Source organism: Eubalaena glacialis, chromosome 7 (genome assembly GCF_028564815.1).
Source record: "Eubalaena glacialis isolate mEubGla1 chromosome 7, mEubGla1.1.hap2.+ XY, whole genome shotgun sequence".
In the NCBI taxonomy this organism is placed as follows: Eukaryota; Metazoa; Chordata; class Mammalia; order Artiodactyla; family Balaenidae; genus Eubalaena; species Eubalaena glacialis.
Window position 1 is genome coordinate 23,517,187 of NC_083722.1, and position 22,611 is coordinate 23,539,797.

The following is a 22,611-nucleotide window of genomic DNA, read 5'->3' on the forward strand; positions in this document are numbered from 1 at the left end:
TATTAACTTTATAAGAAATTGCCAAACTATGTTCCAGAGGATGATTTTGCATTTCACCAGTAATGAACGAGAGTTCCTGTTGCTGCCTTTTTGCCAACACTTGGTAGCACTGTCAACATTTAAAAAATTTTTTTGCTACTCTAACAGATTTGTAGTGGTAATTCGTCCTGTTTTTATTTAAAATAAATTTATTTATTTATTTACTTATGGCTGCGTTGGGTCTTCGTTGCTGCTCGCCGGGCTTTCTCTAGTTGCGGCAAGCGGGGGCTACTCTTTGTTGCGGTGCGTGGGCTGCTCATTGTGGTGGCTTCTCTTTGCTATGGAGCACGGTCTCTAGGCACTCGGGTTTCAGTAGTTGTGACTCGCGGGCTCTAGAGCGCAGTCTCAGTAGTTGTCGCGCATTGGCTTAGTTGCTCCGTGGCATCTCCCCGGACCAGGGCTCGAACCCGTGTGCCCTGCGTTGGCAGGCAGATTCTTAACCATTGCGCCACCAAGGAAGTCCCTTATGCTGGTTTTAATTTGCATTTCCCTAATGGCCAATAACGTTGAACAACTTTTTGTATGCTTATTTGCTTTCCTTTTATCCTCTTTGGTGAAGTGTCCCTTCAAGTCTTTTGCCTACTTTTTAAATTGGGTTGTCTGTTTACTTGCTGTTGAGTTTTGAGAGTTCTTTATATATTCTGGATACATATCCATTGTTGAATACATAACTTGCAAATATTTTCTCGCACTCGGTACCTTGTCTTTTCATCCTCTTAATAGGATCTTTGGCACAGTAAATATTTTTATTTTGATGAAGAATATTTCTTTTTATTACTCATTTTTATTGAGATATAAATGACATATAGCAAAGTGTACAAATCTTAAGTGTACAGCTTGATAAATTTTTGCGTTTGTATTCACCCATTTAACCACCATCCAGATCGAGATAGTATCACCCCAGAAGGTTCCTTTAAACATCTATCTAGTCAATATGCAAAAGCCCTTTCTTGCCCACCTCTGAAATAACCGCTATTCTGACTTCTATCACCACAGATAATTTTGTCTAGAAGGTTTCTAATGATTGTGCTCCAAGTTTTGTGACCTACCTGGTTTTGTCTTGGAAATTAGAAGTCTCCCAAACCCCACCTTGGGGAGAGACTCCAACGCCCCTCACCAGATGTGATGCAGAAGTTGGTGAGCAAAGCTGGGCTTCTTACCATCTTGCCTCTGGCATACCAGCAAACCAGTCTTCACAGCAGAGTCCAAAACCCTGGTAGAAAAGGGTAGACAAGGCTTAGGCATCCTAAAACTCCAGTGAAGTGACAAGGGCACTGTCCCAGGAATCAAAAGGCATGGGTTCAGCTCCCCCTACCCCTGACACTTACTGCATGTCCTTGAACAAACTACATAACCTTCTTGTGCCTCAGCTACCTCATCTGTAAAATGGGAACAGTAATATCTACCATGGTTATCAGACCTGTTCACCAATATTTGAGTCTCTCTTTCCTTCCAGATACCTAGGAAGATTGTACTTTGCCACCTCATTTAACTCCTACCAATTAACCCAGAAGTGGCTATGTGACTTATTTTGACCAATTAAAACGTGTCTCTTCTACATGGAAGTGTTAAAAGCCAGTGTGTGCTGTGCTTTTTCACATTCTCTCTTTCTTCTACTATGGCAAATGGCGATGTTCTAGGTAGTGACTGCTCTGTCAACCTAGGTCCTGAGGTTAGGACAATGATGGTTCAGAGCAAAGCCTCAGTCAACCCACCATTGATAAGTGGCAGGGGTAATAAATAAATCTTTGCTGCATAAAGCCCCTGAGATTTTGAGGTTGTTTGTTACAGAAGCATAACCTAGCTTGCTTGGATGATATACCATACTATAAGTTTATTACTAAGATTATATGAAATAAAATGTATGGAACTTCTGGACACATAATAAGGATTGATTTCCTGCCTTTCAAAATCTCCTTCTTTTTTTCTGAGGAGTCATGAACCCAGGGGTACTCTAACCACCTAAAACCCTTGATAAGAGGAGGCAAGAGAACAGACAACCACCACTCAAGCACAAAAGAAGGATGAAAGGAAAAGGATACAAAGCAACAAAGGGTATAGCAATATGACACAGAGCAAGGAAGAGAAACAAAGTTTTAAGGAAGGAGAGAAAAAAGCATAAGAGCAGGGAAAAGAGAGAGGAACAGAGGATGCCTGAGACACAGACAGAGGTGATTCTGAGGAAAACAATGGCTGAGGCAAATGGAAACTGTATCTGTTTTGAGATGTTCATCCCAATCCCAGGCAAACAACATCATCTGTTAAAGTAGCTGAACAAGGGAATTCCCTGGAGGTCCAGTGGTTAGGACTCCACGCTCCCACTGCCAAGGGCCCGGGTTTAATCCCTCGTCAGGGAACTAAGATCCCACAAGCCACACGGCGTGGCCAAAACAAGCTAGGGCTCTATTAGTTCCTGGTCATCCACTCATCAGTCTTTCCACTCAACCATTACTGATCACCTACTGTGTGCCTGGCACTGTGCTCGTGCTGAGTTTACCGAGATGCGCAAGACCCAGTGCTGGCCTTTCCCTTCAAGGATCCCCCAGTCTGGTGTGAAGCAGTCAGCTGAACAGCTAGGATACAGTTTGGCCTGTGCAATGATGGAGGTGCCCACAAGGGATATAGGAGAGGGGAACCAGGTTCTGCTCAGGGGAGTCAGAAAGTGCTTTCTGGGAGACATGAGTCTAAGGGTCCTGAAGGGTATTAGGAGTTAGCAAAGGCAGGGTTGGTGAGGGCATGCTGGGCAGAGGGGCAGCAGGAGCCAGCTGGTGCAGGTGAGAAGCGACAGGCAGTTTGGTGTTGCTGGAGCCTTGATGAGAGGCAGTGGGCATCAGGAGAGGCTGGAGAGGGACTCAAGGGCCTATCACAGGGGTTTGATGTCTTTACCTGGGGGTGGGAGTGGGACTGGGGCAGATTTGGGTGGTTAAGCAGAGAAGTGACATGGTCAGATTTTAGCTAAATAGCTCTGCCTGCTGTGTGGACTGTGGGTGGGGGCAGGATCTGTCTTTTTTTTTTTTTTTTTTTGGGTTGTGCCGCGTGGCTTGCAGGATCTTGGTTCCCCGAACTGGGCCCTTGGCAATGAAAACATGGAGTCCTAACCACTGGACCGCCAGGGAATTCCCAGAATCTCTTTTCACGAGATCTCTTGGGATTGGGCTGAATGCCCAGCCCAGGGCCTGCAGGTGTACAAGATGGCCTTGGGAATAATCATCCCAGCCAAGTCTTAGTAAGTGCTGCCACGAGCCGGGCAGTGTTCTATGTGCTCCAAGTGGAGTAACTACTTCACCCTCCCGAGAACCCTGTGATGAGGATGGTATTCTTATCATCCCCCACTATGACCGCGAGGTGACTGGGCACAGAGAGGTTAAGTTATGTGTCCCAGCTGCACATTCCGGTGCAGGCTGCCTGGCTCCAGGATCAGCCTGTAATCACCCTCCATCTTGCCTCCTCCAGGTCCACTGCCCTCTGGAAGGCTCTCACAGAGGCAGAATATTGTATTGTCATCCTGCTTCAAGTTTATGAAATCTTTCACATGAATGACCTCATTCCAGCATGCAACAGTAGCTTCTGTGAGTAGGTATTATTACTCATAGCTAAGGAAACCAACCAAAGTGATGTTAAAGGTTAGGATTTAGGTGGCAGAGACCCAGACTTGTGTCTTCTGACCCCGAGTCTAGTGTCGGGTCTTACGTTCATTTGTCAGTTGATGCCACGGCCAGACTCATGGTCAGCCTCCCGGTCAACATGCCATGTGGTTCAAAGGCCAGGGCATTTTCCACTCCTACCCAACTGCCTCCTGTCGAGGAAAATGCTTCTCTGAACTGAGTAAGAGAGTCATAGAGAAGTGCGTTGCTGGCATCAATTTCCTCTGATTGGGCAATGGCTTCCGCCATCTGCACCAGGTGACGTCAGCCATCTGGATTTCCGCCAGTGTTCTCCCACCCAGGAAACTGACTTCCGGCCAGGCTCCCAGCAGTCTCTGGCCTCCTTGAAAGGCAGACCTTTCAGTTTGCAAGGTGAGAGACTTTAAATTAGATCTCAGGGAGGGTTTTGCTATAGGGAAGGAGGTAAAAATGGGGAAGAGGAGTTCAGAGGACACCGGCTAGGAATGAGCAGGAGCCCCTCTGTGTGGGGTCTGGGGTCTTTCTTGGGGCAAGATGGGGAGGATCCAGGGCTACAACTGGGAGGTTTAAAATTTTGTGACTAATAGACTTAAGTAAATTGAGGGGCAGTGGGGGAGAAAGGTAAGCAAAGCTGAGGAAATCTGGAAAAAGTTACACATAAAAACACAAACACAGGTCAAACATAAGCCAAGAAGAGAATGTGGTTCTCAATCCTCATGCACTTTTCTGTGGACACTAAGTCTCAATAAATCAGTAACACAGGAATAAGTAGCTCTTTACTGCTTTACTTTTTGAATTATAAAGATATACCAGTTTTTAAATCTAAACAATAGATAAATAAATTAAAGTAGAAAGTTTGTGTCCCTCCCCCATCCTGAACCCCACTCTCCAGGCCTGGTTCATAAATGATGTTGTTTACTTTAGCTATTCCATTAGCCAAAATTCATCTCATTTAACCTTCACAATGACCCTATGAGGTAAGAGCTATTATGCTTTTATTTTTTTTAATTGTGGTAAAATATACATAACATAGGATTTACCATTTTAGGGAGCCCTGGTGGCCGCCAGAGGTGAGTGGGCCACCATGGAGCTCTGGCCCACCTGACCCACCAGCAGGAGTGTTGCAGCTTTATAAGCAGGTGCTGTGCTACCTTGAGTTAGGGTGCATCACAGGGACAAACACTGGTCCTGTACTTGTTTGATAAAAGCCCCATTTGAAGAACATAAGAATAAAAGGATTTGGTAAAGGTCGCCCAGCTGCTGAAGGAGGTAGAGGAAGAATTCTGCCACAATCAGTGTCCACGGCTGTTGATCTTCCCTGACTCTAGTGGGGACACCTCTTAGGAGAGATATGAGTGTTACAAGGTTCCTGCATGGTGCTTAGATGACTGGCATCCTTTTGAGAAGGCGATGTATCCTAATTTCTTTGCTGAGAGAGAGCAGTTGGAAGAAACTGCAGAGGGAAAGCTGGGAGTGAGAGGTTAAGTGGCTACAGGGGGACACCCGCTTGGTGGTCCTTAGACTGAAGCTTTGCTCCCTGCCTGAAAGGAGGGTGACTTGCCCCCACTGTGGTGGCATATTGTGACCAGACCCTGGGAGCAGCCCAGGTAGAGAAAGAGAGAGGAAGATCCCTTACCATTCGCACTTGCAAGGAAATAAGTTACAGAACATACATACACCTGGTCTCATGAAAATAACTAGATAAGGGGAAATTTTACCATTTTAACCATTTTAAGTATCCAGTTCAGTGGTATCAAGTACATTCACACTGTTGTACAGCCACCACCACCATCCATCTCCAGAGCTTTTACATCTTCCCCAACTGAAACTCTGTATGCAGTAAGCAGTATCTTCCCATTCACCCCTCCCACCACCCCCTGGCAACCACCATTCTGCTTCGTTTCTATGAATTTAACTACTCTAGGTACCTCATATAAGTAGAATCATTTAGTATTTATCATTTTGTGACTGGCTTTTATTTCACTTAGCATAATGTCTTTGAGGTTCATTCATGTTGTAGCAGGTGTCAGAATTTTCTTCCTTTTTAAGGCTGAATAATATTCCATTGTATGTATATACCACACTTTGTTTATCCATTCATCCATCGATGGACACTTGGGTTGCTTTTACCTTTTGGCTATTGTGAATAATGTTGCTATGAATGTGTATGTATACATATCTGTTCAAGTTATGCCTTTATTTTTAATAATAGCTGTATTGAGATATAATTCATATATCATACAATTCACCATTTTAAAGTAAACAGCTGAATGGTTTTTAGCATGTTCATGGAGTTGTGTAACCAACACTACAATAGATTTTAGAACATTTTCATCACCGCCAAAAGAAATCCCAAAGCCACTAATAGTCACTCCCAATTTCCCCTCAATTCCTCCCCTCTTCAGTCCTAGACAACCACTAATCAACTTTTTATCTCTATAGATTGGTCTCATCTGGACGCTTCATGTAAGTGAAATCATACAATATGTGGCCTTTTGTATCTGGCTTCTTTCACTTAGCATAATGTTTTCGAGGTTCATCCACATTGTAGCAAGTATCAGCAGTCTGTTTTTCTTTATTGCCTAATGCTATTCCATTGTGTGGATATATGTAGAACAATTTATTTATTCATTCATCAGCTGATGGACATTCGCGTTGTTTCTGTTTTGGCTATTATGAATAATGCTGGTAGGAATATTTATGAACAAGGATGTGTGTGGATATATGTTTTCATTTCTCTTGGATATGTATCTAGGACTGGAATTTCTCATCATATGGAAACTCTGTTTAAACTTTTGAGGAACTGCCAAGGCTGTTTTTTAAAGTGACTACACCATTGACATTCCCACCAGCAGTGTATGAGGGTTCCAATTTCTCTGATCTGTTTTTTGATTCTAACCATTTTAGTGGGTATGAAGTGGTATTTCATTGTGGTTTATATACGCATTTCTCTGATGGCTAATGATGTTGAGAATCTTTTTATGTGCTTATTGGCCATTTGTATATCTTTGGAGAAATGTTTATACAGATCCTTTGCCTATTTTTAAATTGGTTTGTCTTTTTATTACTGAGTTGTAAGAATTCTTTGTATATTCTACTAGATACAAGCCCCTTAACAGGTTAATGACTTACCAGTATTTCATCCCATTCTGAGGGTCATCTTTTCACTTTTTTTTAAAGGTTATACTCCATTTATAGTTATTATAAAATATTGGCTATGTGCCCTGTGCTGTACAATATATCTTTGTAGCTTATTTTATACATAATAGTGTGTACCTCTTAATCCCCTACCCCTATATTGCCTCTCCCCACTTCCTCTCCCAATGGGTAACCACTAGTTTGTTCTCTATATCTGTGAGTCTGCTTCTTTTTTTGTTATAGTCACTAGTTTGTTGTATTTTTTAGATTTCACATGTGATATTGTACAGTATTTGTCTTTCTCTGTCTGACTTATTTCACTTAGCATAATGCCCTCCAAGTCCATCCATGTTGCTGTAAATGGCAAAATTTCACTCTTTTTATGGCTGAGTAATATTCCATTGCATATATATACCATATCTTCTTTATCCATTCATCTGTTGATGGACACTTAGGTTGCTTCCATATCTTGGCATCTTTTCACTTTCTTTCTTTTTTTTAATATTTATTTGTTTATTTATTTATTTATTTGGCTGTGTTGCAGCATGCGGGATCTTCACTGCCGTGTGTGGGATCTTCATTGTGGCATGCGGGATCTTTAGTTGCGGCATGCGGGATCTTTAGTTGCGGCATGTGGGATCTTTAGTTGCGGCATGCAGGATCTAGTTCCCTGACCAGGGATTGAACCTGGGCCCCCTGCAATGGGACCATGGAGTCTCAACCACTGGACCACCAGGGAGGTCCCTCTTTTCACTTTCTTGATGGTGTCCTTCGAAGCACAAAAGTTTTAAATTTTGATGAAGTCCAATTTATCTATTTTTTCTTTTGTTACTTATGAGTTTGGTTTCATAGCCAAGAAACCATTACCTAATCCACAGTCACAAAGATTTGAGCCTGTTTTCTTCCAGGAACTTAATAGATTTGGTTTCACATTTAGGTCTTTCATCCATTCTGAGTTAATTTTCTTATATGGTGTGAGATAGGGATCCAACTTCATTCTTTTGCATGTGGATATCCAGTTGTCCCAGCATTAGTATGTCTTTTGTGTTTTGTTTTGTTTTGTTTGGCCGAGCTGCGTGGCTTGTGGGATCTTAATTCCCTGACCAGGGATTGAATCTGGGTCCTCAGCAGTGAGAGCACAGAGTCCTAACCACTGGACAGCCAGGGAATTCCCAGTATGCCTTTTTACAGATGAATAAATTGCAAGCTCCATGAGAAAAAGGACAGTGCCTGGTTTTGGCCACCATTGTCTCCTCAGGATTCACTTAACCCCATACCTGATACATACAAGATGCTCAATAAATAATACGCTGAGTGAATAAATATATGAGTGATTGAATCTCAGAGAGGTTAAATAACTTGTATAGGTCGGTCAGCTGGAAAGTGGCCACACACTGTTCAAACCCAAGGCTTTTCATTCATTTCAAATGAAGCGATTTCGTTTGTCTAAGTTTCTGAAACTTTCTCAGGTTACCAAAAGCTCTTTATCACAAGAAACCAGATTTTCTCAAAGTTTCCTTTGCTGCCTCTCCCTGTAGCATTCCAATAATTCCACTGTTTGTGAGCAGCCAAACTTCTCAAATCTAGCAAGCTTCATGTCCCTTCTGCCTCTGCCTCCCTTCCCCCAGCCACAGAGCCAAAGACTCCACTTCCTTCTACAGTCGTTTTTCTAGATATCTAACTACAGCCTCCTGCTGCACAGTGTTAACATAAATCCTCATGAGTGATTGGTTAATTGTATATTATGGGACCTGCTTTGATGTGGGAGGCATGTTGGGTGCGCGGGAAGCTTTGAGTGCTCTGGACTGTGCGAAGCACAGCCTTAGGGAAGCCCAGTGTCCTTGTTCTGGTCCTGACATGGCGCCCCCTTTGTGGAATGTGGTTTCTGATTCTGGGTGTAGCTTGCCGTCTTAGAGGAGAATGAAGCCAGGCGGCATAAGCACCAGTTATGGAACATTTAGATGGACTCATATCTTTTGGGATGGGGACAAGGGAGAGCCCTAAAGAGAGAGAAAGAGCTGTGCCCTTCAAAGTTTCCGAAGTTTAGCTCTAAACTGGGATGAGAGTTGGGTTGAATTACCAGCGCCCACCCTGACAGTGTTGAGTTTGAGCTCCCCCTGTTGGACCCTTTGAAAAATAATTATTTGAACTAGTACAGGAAAAATTAAGACAAAGATGGGGGGGCAAAAGAAAGGACATTTATCGAGACTTGCTATATACTAAGCATTTTATTTAGGCATTTCATTTCACCCTCAAAGCAATCCTACAGGTAGGTTTTATCAATCCTAATTTGCAGAGTTGGAAGCTGAAACTTGCCCAAAGTCACACAAGGATTCGAACCCAGACGTCTCCTGACTCCCTAAAGTCATACTCTTTCCAGGGCTCTGAGCCAAGGGAGCCAGTGGGTAGAGATGGCACACGAGGGCCCCTCTCTCCCTTCACTTCACTTTGTCAAGATATCGTAGGGGCCCAGAGACGCTCTGGGAATCCTCCTGAATTGGTGTTATGCTGGAGCCAGCTCAGACTGGCTAGTGAGAGTAATTGTTAAATATTTAGGAATTTTCCAAGCTGGTTGTGAAACTGTTGATAGTTGGAAATCAGTCATGGTAGGAGAGAGCGTTTACACTGTGGAAACTGGTAACCCCTACAAATCAGGGATTTCCCCCCCACCCCAAGCCCGCCATACGGATTTACCAGCACACCAATGTAACCGAACTCTCCTCTCCCTAACAGAGCATTAACTTTGAGGCCCAGACTGAGGGCTGAGGACAACAGGGTCTGCCCTCAGTGGTCACAAATTTCAGGGGCAGATTGAGGAAGGATTGACGATGGGTTGGAAAATGAGGAAGTGTGGGCACATGGGAGAGAGAAATATCTGTATTTATAGAATATTGGTAGAATATTGTAGAATATTGGTTATTCACATGTGAGCAAAGTACCACTTTTTTTTTTTTAACTGAAGCTGTAACTTTACTTTTATTTATTTATTTTTTATTTATTATACTTTTAAAAAATGAAGTATAATTGACTTACAACATTATATTAATTTCAGGTGAACCAACATAGGGATTCAATATTTTTATACATTACAAAATGATCACCACAAAGTACCACTGTTTATAGTCACATGGATTTGGGGGGAGGGGTTGTAGCTTGTCATTAAGAGTCATTTTCTTTCAGAGCAGTGGAAGAGGAGATCCATTTCATCCAGAAACTAGAAAAGGGCCTTGGATTGAGAGTGGGGGTGCTCTACACAACACAGAGGAGGGGAGATCTCTTCTGTGGAAGGAAAGATGACTTTGAGCCTTGAGATGAGGCCTTGGGTAGGAGGCAATTGATGAACTATATTCCTGACCATGAGACTACAGTGGGATCATTTTGCCTGCCCAGCAGTGACCTTCCTCTGGCAGGCCCCCCAGATTACCCAGGGTTACAGAGATCTGTGATGAGCAGAATATCACTAAGCACCAGGGAACTGTATCTCCAGCGCCCGCTCTGGGTGCTTTGGGCTACTATTTGAGGACTCTCTCCATGTGAGGGCTCGAGTCAGGGGACTTCCTCAGCTGGTTCAGATGCTGCAAAGAAACAGCCACCTCCCGTAATAAGATGAGGTACATCCTCTGAGGGGAGGCAGTGGAAGGGAGCAACTCCATGGGGAGAGGAAGGGAATTCCCAGCCCTGCCACATCCCAGAGGTCCCCCTGTCCCTGTCCCTTTATATGCTTATGAACAACCACAGCTGAAGTAATCAGCACTGCAGAGACCTGGAACAATTAAATAGGACTCCCCTAAAGGCTTAGAGTTAAGTAAGAGAAGGGAAAGCAAAGAATTGAGCAGAAGGTAACCCGATAATCTGGTTGACAAGACAGATGCAGCTGATTTATCTTCAGCCCACAACCGATGGCAGGGATTGCTCCTTCCTGGCTCCTGACTTGCTGCCTCCCTCTCAAAGAAATTCCCTGAGTCTTGAGAGAAACATGGAAGTTCCCACCCCTGCCTGCTCAAGTCTCCCTTTCTGAGTTCCAAGTCCCACTCTGAGGCCCCCCTCACCTATGCCTGCCTGATGCCAGAATGTCTATCTCTTTTAGAGACCACGTTACTGCCAGGTGTGTAACCTGATCCTACAGGGCACAGAAAGCCACGGTCTCGAAGAAAAACTACAATCCTGCAGCCCATGGAACAAAAACCACATTCACAGAAAGATAGGCAAGATGAAAAGGCAGAGGGCTATATACCAGATGAAGGAACAAGAAAAAACCTCAGAAAAACAACTAAATGAAGTGGAGATAGGCAAACTTCCAGAAAAAGAATTCAGAATAATGATAGTGAAGATGATTCAGGACCTCAGAATAAGAATGGAGGCAAAGATCGAGAAGATGGAAGAAATGATTAACAAAGACCTAGAAGAATTAAAGAACAAACAAACAGAGATGACCAATACAATAACTGAAATGAAAACTACACTAGAAGGAATCAATAGCAGAATAACTGAGGCAGAAGAACGGATAAGTGACCTGGAAGACAGAATGGTGGAATTCACTGCTGCGGGACAGACTAAAGAAAAAAGAATGAAAAGAAATGAAGACAGCCTAAGAGACCTCTGGGACAACATTAAACACAAAAACATTCGCATTATAGGGGTCCCAGAAGGAGAAGAGAGAAAGGACCAGAGAAAATATTTGAAGAGATTATAGTCGAAAACTTCCCTAACATGGGAAAGGAAATAGCCACCCAAGTCCAGGAAGCACAGAGAGTCACATACAGGATAAACCCAAGGAGAAACACGCCTAGACACATAGTAATCAAATTGGCAAAAATTAAAGACAGAAAAATTATTGAAAGCAGCAAGGGCAAAACGACAAATAACATACAAGGGAACTCCCATAAGGTTAACAGCTGATTTCTCAGCAGAAACTCTACAAGCCAGAAGGGAGTGGCATGATATACTTAAAGTGATGAAAGGGAAGAACCTACAACCAAGATTACTCTACCCGGCAAGGATCTCATTTAGATTTGATGGAGAAATCAAAAGCTTTACAGACAAGCAAAAGCTAAGAGAATTCAGCACCACCAAACCAGCTCTACAACAAATGCTAAAGGAACTTCTCTAAGTGGGAAACACAAGAGAAGAGAAGGACCTACAAAAACAAACCCAAAACAATTAAGAAAATGGTCATAGGAACATACATATCGATAATTACCTTAAACGTGAATGGATTAAATGCTCCAACCAAAAGACACAGGCTTGCTGAATGGATACAAAAACAAGACCCATATATATGGTGTCTACAAGAGACCCACTTTAGACCTAGGGACACATACAGACTGAAAGTGAGAGGATGGAAAAAGATATTCCATGCAAATGGAAATCAAAAGAAAGCTGGAGTAGCTATACTCATATCAGATAAAATAGACTTTAAAATAAAGAATGTTACAAGAGACAAGGAAGGACACTACATAATGATCAAGGGATCAATCCAAGAAGAAGATATAACAATTATAATATATATGCACCCAACATAGGAGCACCTCAATACATAAGGCAACTGCTAACAGCTATAAAAGAGGAAATCGACAGTAACACAATAATAGTGGGGGACTTTAACACCTCACTTACACCAATGGACAGATCATCCAAAATGAAAATAAATAAGGAAACAGAAGCTTTAAATGACACAATAGACCAGATAGATTTAATTGATATTTATAGGACATTTCATCCAAAAAGAGCAGATTACACTTTCTTCTCAAGTGTGTATGGAACATTCTCCAGGATAGATCACATCTTGGGTCACAAATCAAGCCTCAGTAAATTTAAGAAAATTGAAATCATATCAAGCATCTTTTCTGACCACAACGCTATGAGATTAGAAATGAATTACAGGGAAAAAAACATAAAAAACACAAACACATGGAGGCTAAACAATACGTTACTAAATAACCAAGAGATCGCTGAAGAAATCAAAGAGGAAATCAAAAAATACCTAGAGACAAATGACAATGCAAACACGACGACCCAAAACCTATGGGATGCAGCAAAAGCAGTTCTAAGAGGGAAGTTTATAGCTATACAAGCCTACCTAAAGAAACAAGAAAAATCTCAAGTAAACAGTCTAACCTTACACCTAAAGAAACTAGAGAAAGAAGAACAAACAAAACCCAAAGTTAGCAGAAGGAAAGAAATCATAAAGATAAGAGCGGAAATAAATGAAATAGAAACAAAGAAAACAATAGCAAAGATCAATAAAACTAAAAGCTGGTTCTTTGAGAAGATAAACAAAATTGATAAGCCATTAGCCAGACTCATCAAGAAAAAGAGGGAGAGGACTCAAATCAATAAAATCAGAAATGAAAAAGGAGAAGTTACAACAGACACCGCAGAAATACAAAGCATCCTAAGAGACTACTACAAACAACTCTATGCCATAAAATGGACAACCTCGAAGAAATGGACAAATTCTTAGAAAGGTATAAACTTCCAAGACTGAACCAGGAAGAAACAGAAAATATGAACAGACCAATCACAAGTAATGAAATTGAAACTGTGATTAAAAATCTTCCAACAAACAAAAGTCCAGGACCAGATGGCTTCACAGGTGAATTCTATCAAACATTTGGAGAAGAGCTAACACCCATCCTTCTCAAACTCTTCCAAAAAATTGCAGAGGAAGGAACACTCCCAAACTCATTCTATGAGGCCACCATCACCCTGATACCAAAACCAGACAAGGATACTACAAAAAAAGAAAATTACAGACCAATATCACTGATGAATATAGATGCAAAAATCCTCAACAAAATACTAGCAAACAGAATCCAACAACACATTAAAAGGATCATACACCATGATCAAGTGGGATTTATCCCAGGGATGCAAGGATTCTTCAATATACGCAAATCAATCAATGTGATACACCATATTAACAAACTGAAGAATAAAAACCATATGATCATCTCAATAGATGCAGAAAACGCTTTTGACAAAATTCAACACCCATTTATGATAAAAACTCTCCAGAAAGTGGGCATAGAGGGAACCTACCTCTACATAATAAAGGCCATATACGACAAACCCACAGCAAACATCATTCTCAACGGTGAAAAACTGAAAGCATTTCCTCTAAGATCAGGAACGAGACAATGATGTCCACTCTCACCACTATTGTTCAACATAGTTTTGGAAGTCCTAGCCACGGCAATCAGAGAAGAAAAAGAAATAAAAGGAATACAAATTGGAACAGAAGAAGTAAAACTGTCACTGTTTGCAGATGACACGATACTATACATAGAGAATCCTAAAACTGCCATCAGAAAACTACTAGAGCTAATTAATGAATTTGGTAAAGTTGCAGGATACAAAATTAATGCACAGAAATCTCTTGCATTCCTATACACTAATAATGAAAAATCTAAAAGAGAAACTATGGAAACACTCCCATTTACCATTGCAACAAAAAGAATAAAATACCTAGGAATAAACCTACCTAGGGAGACAAAAGACCTGTATGCAGAAAACTATAAGACACTGATGAAAGAAATTAAAGATGATACCAACAGATGGACAGATATACCATGTTCTTGGATTGGAAGAATCAATATTGTGAAAATGACTATACTACCCAAAGCGATCTACAGATTCAATGCAATCCCTATCAAATTACCAATGGCATTTTTTACGGAACTAGAACAAATCATCTTAAAATTTGTATGGAGACACAAAAGACCCCAAATAGCCAAAGCAGTCTTGAGGGAAAAAAACGGAGCTGGAAGAATCAGACTCCCTGACTTCAGACTATACTACAAAGCTACAGTAATCAAGACAATATGGTACTGGCACAAAAACAGAAACATAGATCAATGGAACAAGATAGAAAGCCCAGAGATAAACCCACGCACCTATGGTCAACTAATCTATGACAAAGGAGGCAAAGATATACAATGGAGAAAGACAGTCTCTTCAATAAGTGGTGCTGGGAAAACTGGACAGCTACATGTAAAAGAATGAAATTAGAATACTCCCTAACACCATACACAAAAATAAACTCAAAATGGATTAGAGACCTAAATGTAAGACTGGACACTATAAAACTCTTAGAGGAAAACATAGGAAGAACACTCTTTGACATAAATCACAGCAAGATCTTTTTTGATCCACCTCCTAGAGTAATGGAAATAAAAACAAAAATAAACAAATGGGACCTAATGAAACTGCAAAGCTTTTGCACAGCAAAGGAAACCATAAACAAGACGAAAAGACAACCCTCAGAATGGGAGAAAATATTTGCAAACAAATCAACGGACAAAGGATTAATCTCCAAAATATATAAACAGCTCATGCAGCTCAATATTAAAGAAACAAACAACCCAATTCAAAAATGGGCAGAAGACCTAAATAGACATTTCTCCAAAGAAGACATACAGACGGCCAAGAAGCACATGAAAAGATGCTCAACATCACTAATTATTAGAGAAATGCAAATCAAAACTACAATGAGGTATCACCTCACACCAGTTAGAATGGGCATCATCAGAAAATCTACAAACAACAAATGCTGGAGAGGGTGTGGAGAAAAGGGAACCCTCTTGCACTGTTGGTGGGAATGTAAATTGATACAGCCACTATGGAGAACAATATGGAAGTTCCTTAAAAAACTAAAAATAGAATTACCATATGACCCAGCAATCCCACTACTGGGCATATACCCAGAGAAAACCGTAATTCAAAAAGACACATGCACCCCAATGTTCATTGCAGCACTATTTACAATAGCCAGGTCATGGAAGCAACCTAAATGCCCATCGACAGACGAATGGATAAAGAAGGTGTGGTACATATATACAATGGAATATTACTCAGCCATAAAAAGGAACGAAATTGAGTCATTTGTTGAGACGTGGATGGATCTAGAGACTGTCATACAGAGTGAAGTAAGTCAGAAAGAGAAAAACAAATATCGTATATTAACGCATGTATGTGGAACCTAGAAAAATGGTACAGATGAACGGGGTTGCAGGGCAGAAGTTGAGACACAGATGTAGAGAACAAACGTATGGACACCAAGGGGGGAAAACTGCAGTGGGGTGGGGATGGTGGTGTGCTGAATTGGGCGATTGGGATTGACATGTATACAGTGATGTGTATAAAATTGATGACTGATTAATATTAAAAAAAATCCAAAAAAAGAAAGCCACGGTCTCCAGGTAATCCCCACATAGCCAGGGGTGGAGTGAGGGTGTAGTCATTCATTCCAGGTGTTGTTGACTCTCTTGAGGTTCAACCCAGGACTAGAGATTGTGATCAAAGGGACACACAGATTGGATGGGTGTGCACAGGGCAAGAGCTGTGAGACCGACGTGACAGTTAGGATTAATTAGTCCTTTCTGCAGGACAGGCTTCCACCTGCTGGTACAGCTCCCAGGCAAGGCGGGCCTGGGCAGACCTCACTGGCAAGGTGGACACCGGAACGGGTGTGCGTTGGGAGGGAGACTACTAGTTTCTGTTAAGGAGAGGTTGGCACCCATGGAAACTGATAGTCAGCTAACTATTGGCTGGTGCACCACCTTCCCTAACCTCTGAGAGAGCCTGCTCCCACTGCTTGTTCACATCCATTCATTCAACAAATATTTACTAAGTTTCTCTTAGGTGCCCAGTGCTACTGGATAGAGCAGGAACAGGACAGCCATCTCGCCCCCATGGAGGTCACAGGACAGAGGGATGAAAGACAGTGAACAAGTAATTAAAGGGAGACAGGTGTTATGAAGGAAAAGTCCAGGAAAAGTACCATGAGGTACCTAATTAAGTCTGGGGTGACAAGGGATGCCTACTGAAGAGGATATCATTTAAGATATACCTGAGGAATTAGTAGGACTGAAAATGGAAGCTCCAGAGGGCAGGGACCATGCCTGACTTGTGTACTAGTGCCCGTGTCTGGCATGGAATAGGCATGGATACCTTTGGTTGAGAGGATGAAGGAATCTAACTGAATAAAGGGAGTGTGTGTGTGTATGTGTGTGTGTGTGTGTATGTGTAGTTAACCCTGCTTTAGCTCAGCTTAGAAAACAGCTTTTATAAAACTGCTGATGCTCTGTCTGATTAATGATAGGTCAGAGAGGGATACTAATGAGATGCACCATTAGAGGCAACTTAATAATAGAACAAGCCCTGACATAGATTCCTTGCCACTTGAGTTTGAACCCTGAATCTACCACTTACTAGCTATGACAACATGAACTAGTTGCCCGCCACTCTGGTGCCTTGTTTTATGTAAATTCTATCTTCCAACATTGTGAGGATAAAAGATGATGTATATGAATTGGAATGTTATAGTATATTATAACATTAATACTATATAACTGTTACTATAGTATAACTATTATAGATATTATACTATAGATCATATATAGTATATTATATATATTATAGTATAGTATATATTTTATATATAGTATGGTATAATGACAACTATTAATATAATAACTATAATACTTGGTAGTCACTGTTATTATTTATATACACCAAGCTCATATCCAAAGGGACTTTGATAGTTATGAGACATAAACATGATAAATCTGGATATCGTTAAACAAGAGTAAAATAATAAATCAAGTAGGAAGGGAAGGGAGGATGGGTATGGAGTGCTAGATAATATCTGTGTAGAAAGAGGATGAGCCCTTGGAAGATAAATCAGAAGCCTGTCCTACTGGGGAGGGGCTGCTACGCTAGGCATGCTGGCTGCTTCACCAACCTCCCTCCCCACAAGACAATCTTGTTTCAGGGAGTTCATAATTTTTCAACCTCCAAGGCACATTTGTAGCAAGTTTTGGGTGAGGGATACTGAAATGAAAGGGAGATTGATGTGTATTCATCCATTGGCCATGCTTACACAAAGGAGAGCAGACCCTTTTGGACTTTACAGAGATCTTTGTGTATCTCCAAATTAGATGATCCATAAGTATTTATCCAGATTTTCTGGGACTTTCTTAATCATATTTACGTGGAGAGGCTGCTGCTTCCTGCTATATTCTCTTACCACAAGTTAACCACTGTTCTTACTTTCACTTTGTATCTTAACTCTGTGAGAAATTTTTGAGCTTCCTGAAAACATTTCCTGAAATGGTTTCTCAAGTCTCTTTTCAAAGAGCCACATTTATTGTGGATTAAGAAAGCTGAACCGCCATCAAGATCAAAACACCCATCTTTAATTTACCACAAATTACAATTCCTAAAAACCATTACTTTTCCACAACTCTTCACATTTTCATTACGTCCATCACCAGTGTTAATGACTGGATTTCTCTTGCGGGGGGGTGGAGGCAATTTATGCAAAGAAACAAAGTTTTTTGTTTTGTTTTTGTTTTTCTATTTTGTTTGTTTGGTTTTTGGCCGCACCTCGCAGCATGTGGGATCTTAGTTCCCCAACCAGGGATTGAACCCAGGTCCCTGGCAGTGAGAGCGCCAAGTCCTAACCACTGGACTGCCAGGGAATTCCCAGAAACCGAGTTTTTAGAACAGTTTTTTTTCTGGTAGGTTTCTGCCTACTCGACCGCTTGCTGAGAAACACAAAGCTGCTTTGGGAAGCTGGGTGGTCAGCTCTCATCTCCCACCCTGAGCTGGGCAGCACCATTCTTGCCCGTGCCTCAGCAAAACTGTGTGTTCCCACACATCAGGGGTCTTCACCGACAACTGAAGCAGCCGGAATGTCAAATTTGCAGATGCCACGTGTTTACTGGGCTGAATGTCCATATCGAGGAAACACAAACAAGTAATAAAGCCAAGTGCTCCATTATTGCTTCATTGATTCACTGAAATAATTCTAGATATGATTAGTTGTATTATAGCTACAGAGTTAAGCCCTATTGTTAATTATGTTCTGGTGGTTTTGGGGGGACAAATTAATAGGAACACAATTCAAATGTTGCTCCTTCACTGAGGAGAGACAGAACCCATGTAACATACTGTGCATCTTTGCCTCTTGTGTAAATTCCTCTCCCTTTTCTGTCATTATCATTATGTCATTATTGAATCTTCAGGGCATGACCCTTGTTAGGAAATGATGGAAAAAAATGCAATGGCTCTATAATCACCAATTACATTGTGACTTCTTGCATGTAAATGCACCCAACTTTCAGTCTCATTTACTTATGATAAAACTGTAAGAGGTCCAACAGCCTTTGTTCAGCTGGATTTCCTGGAAAAGGATCCAAAATAGTGGATGGCCAGATGACTCGCTGTGAAGGGAGCAATGGCTTTCCATTGCTCACGTCAAAGACAAAGCCCTGACTGGAAGAGCTTGGCATTTTTTGGACATTTTTTGCAAAGATGACAAATTTCTTTAGATAGGCCTCTGTTTAAACATTGCATGGAAGAAGCTTTGTTGATTGTGTCATGGAGGTCTTTCGCCCTCCAGTGACCTCAGACCCCCCAAGTTGAACTGAGACTGCCCCTCCAGCATCTTTGCTACACGTATGAAACTGCAGCTATTCCATATAACTGCCAGTTGTTGAAATAGGAAATAGGCAAGAGATGTATGTGTTCCTGAGAAGAGGGAGTGAGGTTGCCCTTGAGAGCAGGAGGTTGAGAGCATTACCTATTAGGTTTTTGAGCATATGAAAAGGGATGATGCATGAAAAGGACCTAGCCCAGAGTTGCCATATGATCCAGCAATCCCACTGCTGGCCATATATCCAGACAAAACTATAATTTGAAAAGACACATGCACCCTAGTGTTCGTAGTGGCACTATTTACAATAGCCAAGACATGGAAACAACCTACATGTCCATCGACAGAGGAATGGATAAAGACGATGTGGTATATGTACACAATGGAATATTACTCAGCTGTAAGAAAGAATGAAATAATGCCATTTGCAGCAACATGGATGAACCTAGAGATTATCATACTAAGCGAAGTAAGTCAGAAAGAGAAAGACAAATACCATATGATATCACTTATATTTGGAATCTAAAATATGACACAAATGAATATATCTATGAGACAGAAACAGACTCACAGATATAGAGAACAGACTTGTGGTTGCCAGGGGTTGGGGGGAGGGAGAGGGAAGGACTGGGAGTTTGGGATTAGCAGAAGCAAACTATTATATATAGGATGGATAAACAACAAGGTCCTACTGTATAGCACAAGGAACTATATTCAATATCCTGTGATAAACCATAATGGAAAAGAATATGAAAAAAGAATATATATATATATTCAGTTGTATATATATCACTGAATCATGTTGCTGTACAGAAGAAATTAACACATTATAAATCAACTATACTTCAATAAAATTTTTTTAAAAAGAGAAAAGGACCTAGTCCAGCACATGGCAGGTAGTAAGAACTCAATAAATATTAAATTATTATTATCTACTTAGCAGTTGTAGCACTGTTGGCTTCATGTGTCAGCAACACTTCCTGACTTGTTCATTTCTTGCCCTTCTTGGTGTCCTTTTGTTTATCTTAAAAGTTCTTCTCTCCCCTGAAATAATGAGTGTCCTCTCCACATCACATCTAGGGTTAAAGAGCTCGGAGCTGAAGGACCTCAAGTGTAGGTGTAGTAATAGATAGGGATAGTGGCTAATTCCCAGGTCTTTTGACTTAAGAACATTCAGGCCCTGGGGACAGGGTTTACCTTTTTCGAAATGGAATCCCATATTGCATAGTTTCCAGTTACTCCCGTCCGTGGTGTGGCTGGTGGTGGTATTTGATGGAGCATCACAACCACCTCCCTTCCCAAATCGCAGGCCCAGTTGGGATCAGGGACATCAACTCACTGCACACAAGCAGAACTCGTTCGTTTGGCACATCCTGAATGATGTCAAAAGCTGTGCTCCAGATGGGCAAGAGCCTGAATGAGAAGCACCTCAACAAAATCGCCTGCCTGGAGCCTCATTCTGAGTAGCTGAATGTTCTACCCTCTGCGGTGGGTTGGCCTGGGAGCAGGGAAGTCTGCGGGGCTGGGAGAGAATGGGAGAGGTGGCCTTGTCCGTTAGACTCTTCTGACACATAAAGAGCCAACTGGAGGAGTTGTCCCAACCCCGTGGTTCTGGGCTCTGAAGTGGTTTTTACTTATAATAGCAGCAATGCCCAGGCTCAGGCCAGTGGGAAAATAGCCTGGAATCTAGGAGCCTCAGATTTTTTTTTCAGATTCCCTCAAGTGTCTCATATCCTTTTTATGAGTTTACTTTTTCTGAATCAGGATTAAAATAAAGTCCATACATTATATTGGTCGATATTTTTTTCTTATGTTTCTTTTAACGTGGAGGTTCTCTTTCCCATTCCACTTTTCTTTTCCCCTTGAAATGTATTTGTTGAGGAAACTGTGTGTGCGCATGTGTGTAGGGCGTGGTTTCCTGTAGAGTCTCCCACAGTCTGGCTTTGGTTGATTATATGCTTGAGGTGCTATGTAACACGCTCCTCTGTCCAACGAATTCCCTGTAAATTGGTAATTTCATTGGTAATTTCCTGGTTCAGTGTTTATATTTGCAGGACTCCTTCTCAGAGAGTGCTGTGAACTTCCAACAGAATGTGCATAATGTCTGCTTGTCTCTCTTTTGGTGATGTTATCAGTCCTTAGTCATTATTGACTAATCCATGATTTCATTAGGGGTTGCAAAATGGTGATATTGAAATTCTATCATTCTGCTCATTTACTACTGGATTACTTCTGTAAGAGAAATTCCCTCATCAACCACATGGTCAGGTATGGTTCCTACAGGAAAGGCAGGATAAATGTTGATTTCTCTTTATTAGCAGTTTTCAAATTATTGAGTTCGCTACCTAGAACCCTCCAAAAGTGACCAATTAAAAAAAATCATTATAAAGTCACGGGTTTAAACATATTTGATGTACTTTAGTTCACTGTAGTCCGTTGTAGTTATTATTCTTATGAATGCTTAAATTGTCCCATCTTTGGCAACATCACCTCCTTTTGATGTAGTCTTAAGAGCTTTTGATAGTCTCTGAATTTCTGATATGACGAGATATCCAAGCACACCTTGTACATTTCCTTTTCCAGGCTGAGAACCAAACATTTCTTCAAGGTTTCTATTGATCGGAATGCCAATTAGAGACTATAGTCAGGGTGCTAGAGATGTTCATTGTTACTGGGTTAGTCCTTGTTTCTACAGCCTTCTAATGGAAAGGAATATATACACATATATTTAAAGATATCATCCTTTGTTTATACTAATACTTTCAATTCCAAATAGAGACTCTCAGTGTTTTATGTAACTTCATATATCTTACATCTGTTCTTTCTCCCAACCAAATATCTCAGTCCCCAAACACACCAACATTTGTTTTATGTCTCAGTATTGTCACCATTAGTTGATTACGTATATCTCACTATGGATATACAGTCAAGTTACTGTGGTTTAAAGTTGTTTGAAATAGTTCTCTCTGTGATTATACCACTAAATCACTGTGCAGATAGATTCTTTTGTTTTATCTTGCTTTTGATTTTTAGGAAATGCTTTTCCAAGTTAATTTTGTTTGTACTTCTGTAAAATATTTACATAGTTCTAAATTCATATCTACAAAACAAGGTGTATCAGAGAAACCTAGTTTCTATCCCTATCTCCTCCACCCTATTTCCTCCTTTTCCCATGGGTAGCTATTTAAAAATCTTTTTGGCTTATCCTTCCATTGTTAAAAAATATATATGTATTTATTTGTTCTTGGATACATAGTAGCGTACTATGTGGTTCCTCCCATTTTTCATTTTTAAATGTATTTTTTAAGTTGAGATATTTACATACAGTTTCACTTTGCTTTTTCTACTTCAAAATGTATGCTGGCGGGGCTT

At 41.1% G+C, this 22,611-nt stretch overlaps 1 long non-coding RNA gene and 1 pseudogene across 1 annotated transcript in view; one reads left to right on the forward strand and one right to left on the reverse strand.

Moving 5' to 3' along the window:
- Positions 1-1,194: 1,194 nt before the first annotated feature.
- The window catches only part of LOC133095087 (uncharacterized), a 69,640-nt gene continuing 48,223 nt past the window's right edge, over positions 1,195-22,611 (reverse strand). Inside the window, exon 4 of the long non-coding RNA XR_009701548.1 lies at positions 1,195-1,252. This is a non-coding gene — a long non-coding RNA (uncharacterized LOC133095087). The remainder of the gene's footprint in view (positions 1,253-22,611) is intronic.
- On the forward strand, positions 2,541-5,273 carry LOC133094887 (NADH dehydrogenase [ubiquinone] 1 beta subcomplex subunit 9-like; annotated as a pseudogene).